The sequence below is a fragment of the Stomoxys calcitrans genome, chromosome 3 (genome assembly GCF_963082655.1).
Source record: "Stomoxys calcitrans chromosome 3, idStoCalc2.1, whole genome shotgun sequence".
NCBI classification, from domain to species: domain Eukaryota; kingdom Metazoa; phylum Arthropoda; class Insecta; order Diptera; family Muscidae; genus Stomoxys; species Stomoxys calcitrans.
In genome coordinates, this window is record NC_081554.1 from 43,856,488 (window position 1) to 43,869,106 (window position 12,619).

A 12,619-nucleotide genomic window follows, 5' to 3' on the forward strand; every position below is an offset into this window, starting at 1 on the left:
AACAGATTTTAACTAAAACAGCCACACATAGCTAAAATCATAGAAAATAATATTGTGCAAAATTTAGAGAACAAAGGTTCTAAAAAGGAAAATCGGATGATCCTGCATATATATCTGATCTATATCTGAACAAATTACGGATTTCTATGAATTTCTAGGCAATGCCGAGAGTCAAATTTTATGTGAATCGGTGCCAAATTTTATGTGAACCGGTTAACAAATGACCACATTATTGCAATATTAGTCTAAATCAGACGAACATATATATGGGAGCTACATTCAAATCTGAACCGAATTTTACCAGTTTCAATAGGCTTTGTCTCTAGGGCCAAAAAGATGATCGTGCCAAATTTGAAGACGATCGGATGAAAATTTCGACCTGTACTTTGTACACCAACGAAGAGTTATTGTTGAAAAACCTCTTCATCCCCAACGTGTTACAGTTTGTGCAGTTTATGGTCCCGCGGGGTCATTGGACCTTATTTTTTTGAAAATAAGATTGGACCAACAGCAACGTTTAATGGATTGTGTTATCGAGACATAATTAATATTTTTTTTAGTTGGAGTTAAGTTCTTAATCGAATAAAATCGGACCCTATTTAGATATATCTGCAGTATAGACCGAAGTACCGATTTAGGGGCTTGAGCCCATAACAGGCGCAGCTATGATCGGAAACTCTTTCCGTAAAAGAGCAATGGTTTCGTTGCTTGTGGGACATGTAGCGCCGTCTTGTTGAAAGTAAATGTTACCCAGATTAATACCACCTGGACAAAGTTCAACAAGACGGCGCTACGTGCCCCACAAGCAACGAAACCATTGCTTTTTTAAAGGAAAGAGTTTCAATAACTGTGGGAAAAATAGTCCAAATCAGTTCATAACCTAATAAAGCTTCCATACATACCGATCTCGAATCTTGACTTCTTGAGCCTCTAGAGGGCGCAATTCTTATTCGGTTTGACTGAAATTTCGCATAAGGTATTTTGATTTAACTGAGCCGAGAATTGTCCAATTTCTTTAGCCCCTAGAGGGCGCAGTTTTTATCTGATTTGGCTAAAATTTCTCCATAGGTATTTTATTTTGACTCTCCGTAACTTTGCCAAGAATGGCTCAAATCGGTTCATAACCTGAAATAGCCCATACAAACCAATCTCGGATCTTGACTTCTTTAGTCTCTAGAGGGCGCAATCCTAATCCGATTTGACTGAAATTTCGCATGAGGTATTTTGTTTTGACTTTCAATAACTGTGCCAAGAATGGTTCATATCGGTTCATAACCTGATATAGCTGCCATACAAATCGATCTCGGATCTTGACTTCTTGCGCCTATAGAGGGCGCAATTTTCATCCAATTTGACTAACATTGTGTATAATGATTTCTCTCATGATTTTCAACTGATTTTATGAACTTTGTATTTATTTGGTCTGTACATTGATATAGCTTCTATATAAATCGATCTCTTGATTTTAACTTCTCATTTTCGTTTGAAATAAAGACGACGGGAAATTAACGATAGTATCGATCTTGACTTCTTGAGCCTCTAGAGGGCACAATTCATATCCGATTTGGGTGAAATTTTGAATGAGGTATTTTGTTTTGACTTGGGCCAAGAATGGTTCAAATCGATTCATAACCTCGTATAGCTGCCATACAAACCGATCTTGAATCTTTACTTCTTGAGGGCGCATTTCTTATCCGATTCGACTGTAGAGGGGGCAATTCTTTTCCGATTTGGTTGAAATTTCACATGAGGTATTTTGTTTTGACTTTTAATAACTGTTCCAAAAATTGTTCAAATTGGTTCATCACCTGATATAGCTGCCGTGTAAACCGATCTCCCGATTATATTTCTTGATCCAATAGAGGGCGCAATTTTTATCCGATTTGGTTGAAATTTAAAACAATGATGATTTCTCCCTTGATATTAAACGTACGTGTCAAGTATGGTTTGAATCTGGTTATAACCTGATATAGCTCCCATATAAACCGATCTCCAGATTTTACTGCTTTAGCCCCTATAAGGCGCAATTTTTAATCGATTTGGTTCATATTTTCCTCAACTACCTCCTCTATGGTTTCCAAACCAAGTTTACTACGAATCAGTCCATTACCTGTTATAGCTCCAATAGCATATGAATTCTTATCCATTATCCATTGTTTGAGATACCGGGCAAAGAACTTGACAAATGCGATCTATGGTGGAGGGTACATAAGATTCGGCCCAACCGAACTTAACAAGCTTTTACCCAACACCGATGCAGGCTACAATTAATCAGGTAGTGATTTCGTTACGATTTCCTTGTCATCCTTCATTTCAAATTTTTATTCAAAATTCCTCAGACATCATAAGTCACCGAACTTTTATTTATCATACCACCTCTTGGACAATGACAGCAACCGTTTCACAATAACAACAACAACTACAACAGCAAGCAGAGACAACAATTACAACAACGAAAATAATTCACATTCCTATTCTTTAACCAGAAGTTCATTGTTGTGCTTGTTGTTGTTGTAGTTGCTAATGCAGTTGCATCGATCTATAACCATTCGCCACAAGTTTGTACAAAAGTTTCCGTATGTATGTGATCGGTAAAATGAACAGTTGTTGTTGTAAGCCAGAGGCGTATATTAGAAGGTCTGGTGCAAGAAGGCCTTTTAAAAATGAGGGATGTAAATAATGAAAGGCTTTCTTACATATCGTGGTAAGAAAGTTTCCCTTAAATTCTGCATAAATGTTTACAAGGGTGGGTCAATTAATAAGCGCCAGAAACACTCCATGCTGTTAACAAAATCTTAATCTCCGACAAATTCTAAAAGTTTTTTGCCCAAGAAACTATTGCTCCAAAATCAAAATCTTTTTTCGTTTTTAACGACAATTTTTCTTTTGTTCCCAGAAAAAAATCCAATTTTATCATTAACAAGTAAAAGCGTGCTAAGTTCGACCCTCCATATATATACCCTCCACCGTGGATCGCATTTATCGAGTTCTTTTCCCGGCATCTCTTCTTAGGCAAAAAAGAATATAAGAAACGATTTGCTCTGCTATTAGAGCGATATCAAGATATGGTCCGGTTTGGACCGAATAAGAATTGCTCCCTTTGGGGGCTCAAGAAGTAAAATAGAGAGATCGATTTATATGGGAGCTGTATCGGGCTATAGACCGATTCAGACCATAATAAACACGTATTTTGATGGTCATGAGAGGATCCGTCGTATAAAATTTCAGGCAAATCGGATAATAATTGCGACTTCTAGAGGTTCAAGAAGTCAAGATCCAAGATTGGTTTATATGACAGCTATATCAGGTTATGAACCGATTTGAAGCATATTTGACACAGTTGTTGAGAGTCATAATAAAATACGTCATGCTAAATTTCAGCCAAATCGGATAGGAATTGCGCCCTCTTGAGGGTCAAGAAGTCAAGTCTCTGTTTATATGACAGCTATATAAGGTTATGAACCGATTTGAATCATACTTCGTACAGCTGTTGGATATCATAACAAAACACGTCGTGCAAAAATTCATTCAAATCGGATAAGAATTGCACCCTCTAAAGGCTCAAGAAGTCAAGACTCAAGATCGGTTTATATGACAGCTATATCAGGTTATGAACCGATTTGAATCATACTTGGCACAGTTGTTGGATATCATAACAAAACACGTCGCGCAAAATTTCATTCCAATCGGCTAAGAATTGCGCACTCTAGAGGCTCAAGAAGTCAAGACCCAAGATCGGTTTATACGGCAGCTATATCAGGTTGAGGACCGATTTGAACCATACTTGGCACAGTTATTGGATATCATAACAAAACACGTGGTGCCAAATTTTTTTTCTAATCGGATGAGAATTGCGCCCTCTAGAGGCTCAAGAAGTCAAGACCCAAGATCGGTTTATATGGCAGCTATATCAGGTTGAGGACCGATTTGAACCATACTTGGCACAGTTGTTGGATATCATAACAAAACACGTGGTGCAACATTTTTTTCTAATCGGATAAGAATTGCGCACTCTAGAGGCTCAAGAAGTCAAGACCCAAGATCGGTTTATATGACAGCTATATCAAAACATGGACCGATATGGCCCATTTACAATACCAACCGACCTACACTAATAAGAAGAATTTGTGCAAAATTTCAAGCGGCTAGCTTTACTCCTTCGGAAGTTAGCGTGCTTTCGACAGACAGACAGACGGACGGACGGACATGGCTAGATCGACATAAAATGTCCCGACGATCAAGAATATATATACTTTATGGGGTCTCAGACGAATATTTTCAGTAGTTACAAACAGAATGACGAAATTAGTATACCCCCCATCCTATGGTGGAGGGTATAAAAACTGGAAATCGATGTTGATTTTAGATCCCTGGTTTCTTGGGCAAAACTTCTTAGAATTTGTAGGCGCCTAGTTCGTATGCCTTGCTGAAGAGGGTTGCAATTTTCGGTTAATAATGGTAAACACTGTATTGGTTTAAAGTCTGGTCAGGCTGGTTCGACATCTTAACCAAATACTAGTACCAGTTGGACACTGAAAAGTTTCCACTTCCATTGGAATTTAAACCTATTGAAATTTTTATTACGAAAAATTTACTAATGTGCTTAAAATTCCTAAAGTTGAGTTGGTAGCGTGCTCGGATTACCAGAAAGGGGGTCGTGGGTTCGATTCCCACCAGAGGCCTTGGTCTGTCGCTACTGTGGTATCACAATGGACTTAAAATTGTCTAAGTGAGTCCGAAAAGGACTGCCACTCTTACATTACCTTACTTTTACACTGAAAGAGCCAATGATACCTCATCTATGCACCACAGGTCTAAAAATACTCCCTTTGCAATACAACAACAATAGTTTTGTGTGTGAGAGGCAAAGAAATTGTTTATCGGCTTATTCCCCTTATAACATCAGGCCTGACTTGGATATTTAGTCCGCTGCTGTTTATGTTTGAGAATCCCTTCTCGACAGCACACGAAAAGGTTCCGTGTCCAAACTGTGGCTCTTGGTTTCAGAGCCCAAACCTAATGTGGAATGAAAAAGCACACTATTTTCCATTAAGCTGCCGCTAAAGCTGCTGCTGCCGCTTATTGCTGCTGGAAACAGTCCACGACAACAGGCGGCGGACATACGCCAAAGAAAGAAATGTGTGTGAGCCTGTGTTTGCTCAGACATTGCGTGTTTCCATAATATTCCTCAAAAGATAAAAATGTGACCAAGCAAGGCAGTCAACATCCAGCCAATATCAACAGCATTAATAAGAACTTACACACAGAACGAGTGGTTGGACAGAAAGACGGACGGACAGACAGACAGACGGTCGAATGGGCAAGCGAAAAATCGAACAATGCAGCATCCCCATGCTCGAAGTGAACCTCAGGACAGAAAATCAACGAAGAAACAGTGGTCGAAAGACAAAAATATCAGAAGAGAAATTGCGGCTTCTAGGTGCTCAAGATGTCAAATCGGAAGATCGGTCTATATGGGAGCTATAAATCTGAACTGATATGGTCTATTTGCAATCTCCTACGACCTACCTTAATGAGATGTATCTGTGCAAAATTTCAAGCGGCTAGCTTTATGCGTTCGACCGCTATCTTGATTTCGACAGACGGCAGAATGGAAAATCTGGAGATCGGTTTATAGTATGGAAGCTGTATCAGGTTACGAACAGACTAAAACCATATTTGGCAAGTAAAGTGAAGGTCAAAGCAGAAGTCATTGTCCAAAATGACAACCAAATCAGAAAAAAAACAGCGCCTTATAGTGGCTCAAGAAATGCAATCGGGAGATCGGCTCTAATGGGAGCTAGACCAAAACAGACCACACTTGGCGTGTATTTTGAAAGTCATAGAAGAATTTCAAATGCAAATTTTGCCCATGAACATTCCACTAGGGAACAGGGGCAAACTTCTCACATATTAATGAGTGCAGTCTGATTCAAGTTTAAGCTCAATGATAAGGGGCCTCCTTTTTATAGTCGAGTCCGAACGTCGTGCCGCCGTGCAACACCTCTTTGGAGAGAAGTTTAACATGGCATAGTACCTCACCAATGTTGCCAGCATTAGGAGGGGAAAAAACCACCGTTAAAATTTTTTTTTCTGATGGTCTCGCCAGGATTCGAACCCAGGCGTTCAGAGTCATAGGTGGACATGCTAACCTCTGCGCTACGGTGCGTTTCAGCCAAATTAAATAAGAATTGCTCCCTCTAGAGTGTCAAGAAGTACAATCGCGAGATCAGTTCTTATGGGAGCTACATCAGCTACATTTTGAGCCAATTCAAACCATACTTGGCACAACTGTTGCATGTCATAGGAGTCATAGTTCAAAATTTCTGCAAAATCGGATAAGAATTACGTCCTATAGAGGCTCAAGAAGTATGATAGGGAGATTGGTTTAAGTGGGACCTTTATCAGAGTTTGGACCGATTCGGACCATACTTTGCGCATCTGTTGTATGTCATAGATGATGTGACGTTGGAGCATTTTTAACGCCATTGCCCGGCTTTCGCGGCTGACAGATAACCAGCTTAGAGCGTGGCATAGACAACAATTAAGGACTTTGTAAGTAGCACGGAATTCCTAACTTTGATTTTAGAGCGCAAAGCAAGCCGATTACTGGCTTAGGTTGTTGTTGTAGTAGCAGTGTGTGGTACACTGAGGCGGCAGCCCTTGCCGATGAAGGAATTCAACGGGTCAATCCGGTACATACAACCGGCTGCCATGAGATTGACTGGCTTAGGAGTATGTCCATAGTGGCATGGAGAGGATTAATATCAGCACCCTCTTTTCAACCTAACCTAACCTATGTCATAGAAAAGGTAAATGCAAATTTTGCCCATTAAGGTACAGGGGCAAACTTCTCACATATCAAAGAGTGCAGTTCGATTCAAGTTTAAGCTCAATGATAAGGGGCCTCCTTTTTATAGCCGAACCCGAAAGGCGTGCCACAGTTCGACAACTCTTTGGAGAGAAGTTTTACATGGCATAGTATCTCACAAATGTTGCCCGCAATAGGAGGAGAAAAGCAACGTTGACATTTTTTTCTCATGGTCTCGCCGGGATTCGAGCCCAGACGTTTAGCCTCATAAGCGGACATGCTAACCTCTGCGCTACGGTTACCTCCCATAGAAAAGGTCATAAAACAAAATTTCAGCCAAATCTGATAAACATTTTACCCCTTTAGAGGTTCGAGAAGTCGAATCGGAAAATCGGTTTATATGGCAGCCTTTAAAAAAATTTACCGATTTGACCTATTTACAATCCCAGCCGACCTGCACCAATAAGAAGTATTTGTGCTAAATTTGAAGCACCTAGCTTTACTTCTTAGAAAAATCGACAAAGACAAACGGACAGCCAGATGGACGGAGGCACATATATTTGATATTGCCTCATCCTTTGGCGGAAGGTAGAAAGAAGAAATAAACAACAAGTAAAAAGGCGTTAAGTTCGGCCGGGCCGAACTTTGGATACCCACCACCTCATACCTTATACTCATATACCTCATACCGTTCTGAACTATATACGACACGGATGTCGAAAAGCCGAACATAAGTCACTGTGTCAAATTTCAGTGAAATCAGATTATAAATACGCCCTTTATGGGGCCAAGCCTTAAATCGAGATATCGGTCTACATGGCAGCTATATCCAAATCTGGACCGATTTGGGCCAAGTTGCATAAACACACAAAGCACTGTCCCAAATTTCGGCAAAATCGGACAATAAATGCCTCTTTTATGGGCCCTAAACCTTAAATCCAGAGATCGGTCTATATGACAGCTTTATTCAAAACTGGACCGATCTGGGCAAAATTTAAGAAGGACGTCGAAGAGCCTAACCAAACTCACTGTCTTAAATTTCAGCGACATCGGACAATAAATGCGTCTTTTATGGCCCCAAAACCTAAAACCTAGATATCGGTCTTTATGGAAGTTGCATCCAAATCTGGACCGATCTGTGCGATATTGCAGAAGTATGTCAAGGGGCTTAACTTAACTCACTGTTCCAAATTTCGGCGACATCCGACAATAAATGAGCATTTTATGGGCCCAAAACCATAAATCAAAAAATCGGTCTATATGGCAGCTATATCCAAATCTGAACCGATCTGGACCACATTGAAGAAATATGTCAAAGGGCCTAACACAACTCACTGTCCCAAATTTCAGCAAAATCGGATAATGAATGTGGCTTTTATGGGCCTTACACCATAAATCGGAGGATCGATCTATATGGCAGCTATATCCAAATCTGGACCGATCTGGGCCAAATTAACGAAGGATGCCGATGGGCCTTACACAATTCAGTGTCCCGAATTTCATCAAAATCAGATAATAAATGTGGTTTTTGTGGGCCTAAGACCCTAAACCGGAGGATCGGTCTATATGGCAGCTATATCCAAATCTGAACAGATCTGGGCCAATTTAACGAAGGAAGTCGAAGGGCCTAAGACAACTCACTGTTCCGAATTTCAGCGAACTCGGATAATAAATGTGGCTTTTATGGACCTAAGACCCTAAATCGGAGGATCGGTCTATATGGCAGCTATATCCAAATCTGAACCGATCTGAGCCAAATTGACGAAGGATGTCGAAGGGCCTAACACAACTCACTGTCCTAAATTTCAACAAAATCGGATAATAAATGTGGCTTTTATGGGCCTGAGACCCTAAATCGGCGGATCGGTCTATATGAGGGCTATATCAAGATATAGTCCGATATAGCCCATCTTCGAACTTAACCTGATTATGGACAAAAACAGAATCTGTGCAAAATGTCAGCTAAATATCTCTATTTTTAAAGACTGTAGCGTGATTTCAACAGACAGACGGACAGACGGACGGACATGTCTAAATCGTCTTAGATTTTTACGCTGATCAAGAATATATATACTTTATAGGGTCGGAAATGGATATTTCGATGTGTTGCAAACGGAATGACAAAATGAATATACCCCCATCCTTCGGTGGTGGGTATAAAAACGTGGTAAGTTCAGCCGGGCTGTCTCAAGAAGTCATAACAGGGAATCGGCATTTAAGGGACCTATATCAGTACATAGACCAATTTGGAACATACTTGCCACGGATGTCGGAAGTCATAGCAAAAATTTTTGTATAATTTTCAGCGAAATTAGATGAAAATCGAGGGGATTGCTTTATATAAGAGCTATATCAGGTACTAAACCGATATGGGTCATATTTGGCGCAGTTGATGATGGTCAAAAAACAACACTTCATAATAATGCGCCCTCTAGCGGCTCAAGAAGTGAAGATCCGAGATCGGTTTATATGGGAACTATATCAGGTTGTGAACCGACTTAGACCATACTTGACACAGTTGTTGATGGTTGAACCAAAACACTTTAAGCTAAATTTCAGCTAAATCGGTAAGCAATTGCGCCCTCTAGCGGCTAAAGAATTCAAAATCCCACATCGGTTTATATGTGAGCTATATCAAGTTATGAATCGATTTAGACCATAGACTAGGCACATTTGTTGGAACTCAAAATAAAACTCAGCGAAATCTGATAAGAATTGCGCCCTCTAGAGGCTCAAGAATTCACACAGGAAAAAAAGCCCTGCAAGAAAAATGCAAAAAACTTTATTTGTGTGTGAAAAGAGACAACAATTTTCGGTAGTTGTTGAAATGCTTGGCTGGGAAAATCATTGAAATTTTAAGAATTTTCAACAAATTTGTTTTATGACATAGTTTTTGGTAGGCAAGGAAGATTTGCTCAACATACATAAGAAAAATTTGTGTTAAATGGCAAATCTACGACCCACCAACTAATATTTTGTAATGTTTTGAGCTCAACAAACTATGTACAAACCTTGTTGTTGAGAATACAAATAATTTTTTGGCTTGCTAAGCGAATGATTGCTGACAACCAATTTGTACTTTGGGTTACTAAAATTTTAATTTGAATTGTTGCAGGAAAATTAACAAATTTTGTAGTTGATTTTTCAACAAAAGTTGTTGTTTTTCAAAATTATTTTTATCCGTGCAAGATCCAGGATCGGTTTTTATGACAGCTATGTCAAAACAGTTACAATCCCAACCGACTCACACTAATAGGAAGTATTCTTGCAAAGTTTCAAGCGCCTTCAAGCGCCATTCGAAAGTTTGCTTGCTTTCGACAAACGGACGGATAGGGCTAAATCGACTTAGAATGTCAAGACGATCAAGAATACGTATTCTTTGTTGGTTCTCAGATCAATATTCCAAGGTGCTACAAACGTGAGGAGGCCACCGTAGCGCAGAGGTTAGCTTATGATGCTGAACGCCTGGGTTCGAATCCTGGCAGGAACATCAGAAAAATTTTCAGCGCTGGTTATCCGCTCCTAATGGTGGCTACATTTGTGGGGTACTTTGCATTGTAAAAACTTCTCCCCAAAGAGGTGTCGCTCTGCGGCACGCCTTTCGGACATGGCAATAAAAAGAAAGTCCCTTGTCATTGATCTTAAATCGGACAGCACTCATTGATTTGTGAGCAGTTTGGCCCAGTTCCATAATGGAATGTTCATGGGCAAATTTGCATTTACAAACGTGATGATGAACTTAGCATACCGCCCATCCTATGATAAAGAATGCTTAGAGTTGAGGGTTTATAAGAATCCGCTTAGCCTATCTTAATACTCTTTTACTTGTTATGAATGTAATTTTTTTCATGTATAACCACTGTTCAAAGCTAACGCATCCGTATTGTTTTCTGTCACACTGCCCATGGAGGCTTGCATTGACCAACCAACCAGTCGTCATCCTGCCGCAACATACTAACCAACCAACAACCATAATATGTCCATAAGAACTCATTGTTGACCAAGCGTTTTCGAGAGTGAGAGGCAAGAGAGCATGGCGAATATTTACACAACTACGCCAGGCATTCATAAGCTTATGTATGAGTTAAGAAACCTGAAGGTTTTATTTTAATTTTTGTTTTCTTCTTTTTACAGCCTTGCCGACCATGAGAGTCTGTTCCTTCCTGCAGTGTGTTGGTCCTGGTCATCAGTAGGCAATCATTCGTCATAGGTAGGCCAGGCGCATTGACGTGAGATGCACGTGTGCGTGAGCGCATCTTATTGTGTTTGCAGGCCGTAACGTATGTAAGTAAACTGGGAAATTGTCAAATAAAAGTGGGAAGTATTGAAAATCGCGAGCATTTGCTTAGGTCAGCCGTTGATAAAACTGTTTTTAATGGAATCGGAAAGCGGGGGTTGTAGAAAGTTTCTTCTTTATATTAAATTAAATAAAAAATTGGCTTATTATGTACATTAAGTGGTTTCTCAAGAATAGATAGATAGTATAAAATAAGTTTTGAATGTGTTTTAGATCATATAGTTCAAGAGTTCTAAGAGAAAAAGTTTCCCAACCTCCCGAGTTCGCAGGTCGTTTTAAACGCTGATAATATCCACTTTGTTTTATTTCCGCTTACTGCTAGACCCACTTCAATTGACTCTTCCTTGATCTTTCCAAAGGCTGCAGTTGCTGCTGCGGATGACTCACCCATTTCAATAATGTCGACTTTCAAATGCGGCATGACCGACCCATTATGCCCATTTTGACGCCATAGGTGAGCAGCATGTGGGATTTTGCGAATAGAGTGTCATACCTATTCACACCTGTATCTCATATAATCTTCTCCACCAAGATAAATAAAAAGGTCGCCAAATAATATGACTCCCTGTCTGAAACCTCGTTTGGTATTGAATAGTTCTGAGATATTTTTTATACCCTCCACCATAAGATGGGGGGTATACTAATTTCGTCATTCTGATTGTAACTACTCGAAATATTCGTCTGAGACCCCATAAAGTATATATATTCTTGATCGTCGTGAAATTTTATGTCGATCTAGCCATGTCCGTCCGTCTGTCTGTCGAAAGCACGCTAACTTCCGAAGGAGTAAAGCTAGCCTCTTGAATTTTGCACAAATACTTCTTATTAGTGTAGGTCGGTTGGTATTGTAAATGGGCCATATCGGTCCATGTTTTGATATAGCTGCCATATAAACCGATCTTGGGTCTTGACTTCTTGTGCCTCTAGAGTCCGCAATTCGTATCCGATTGGAATTGGAAATTTTGCACGACGTGTTTTGTTATTATATCCAACAACTGTGCCAAGTATGGTTCAAATCGGTTCATAACCTGATATAGCTGCCATATAAACCGATCTGGGTCTTGACTTCTTGAGCCTCTAGAGTACGCAATTCTTATCCGATTGGGATGAAATTTTGCACGACGTGTTTTGTTATGATATTCAACAACTGTGCCAAGTATGGTTCAAATCGGTCCATAACCTGATATATCTGCCATATAAACCGATCTGGGGTCTTGACTTCTTGAGCCTCTAGAGTGCGCAATTCTTATCCGATTGGAATGAAATTTTGCACGACGTGTTTTGTTACGATATCCAACAACTGTGCCAAGCATGGTTCAAATCGGTCCATAACCTTATATAGCTGTCATATAAACCGATCTTGGGTCTTGACTTCTTGAGCTTCTAGAGGTCGCAATTATTATCCGATTTGGCTGAAATTTTGTACGACGGATTCTCTCCTGACCATTAACATACGTGTTTATTATGGTCTGAATCGGTATATAGCCCGATACAGCTCCCATATAAATCGA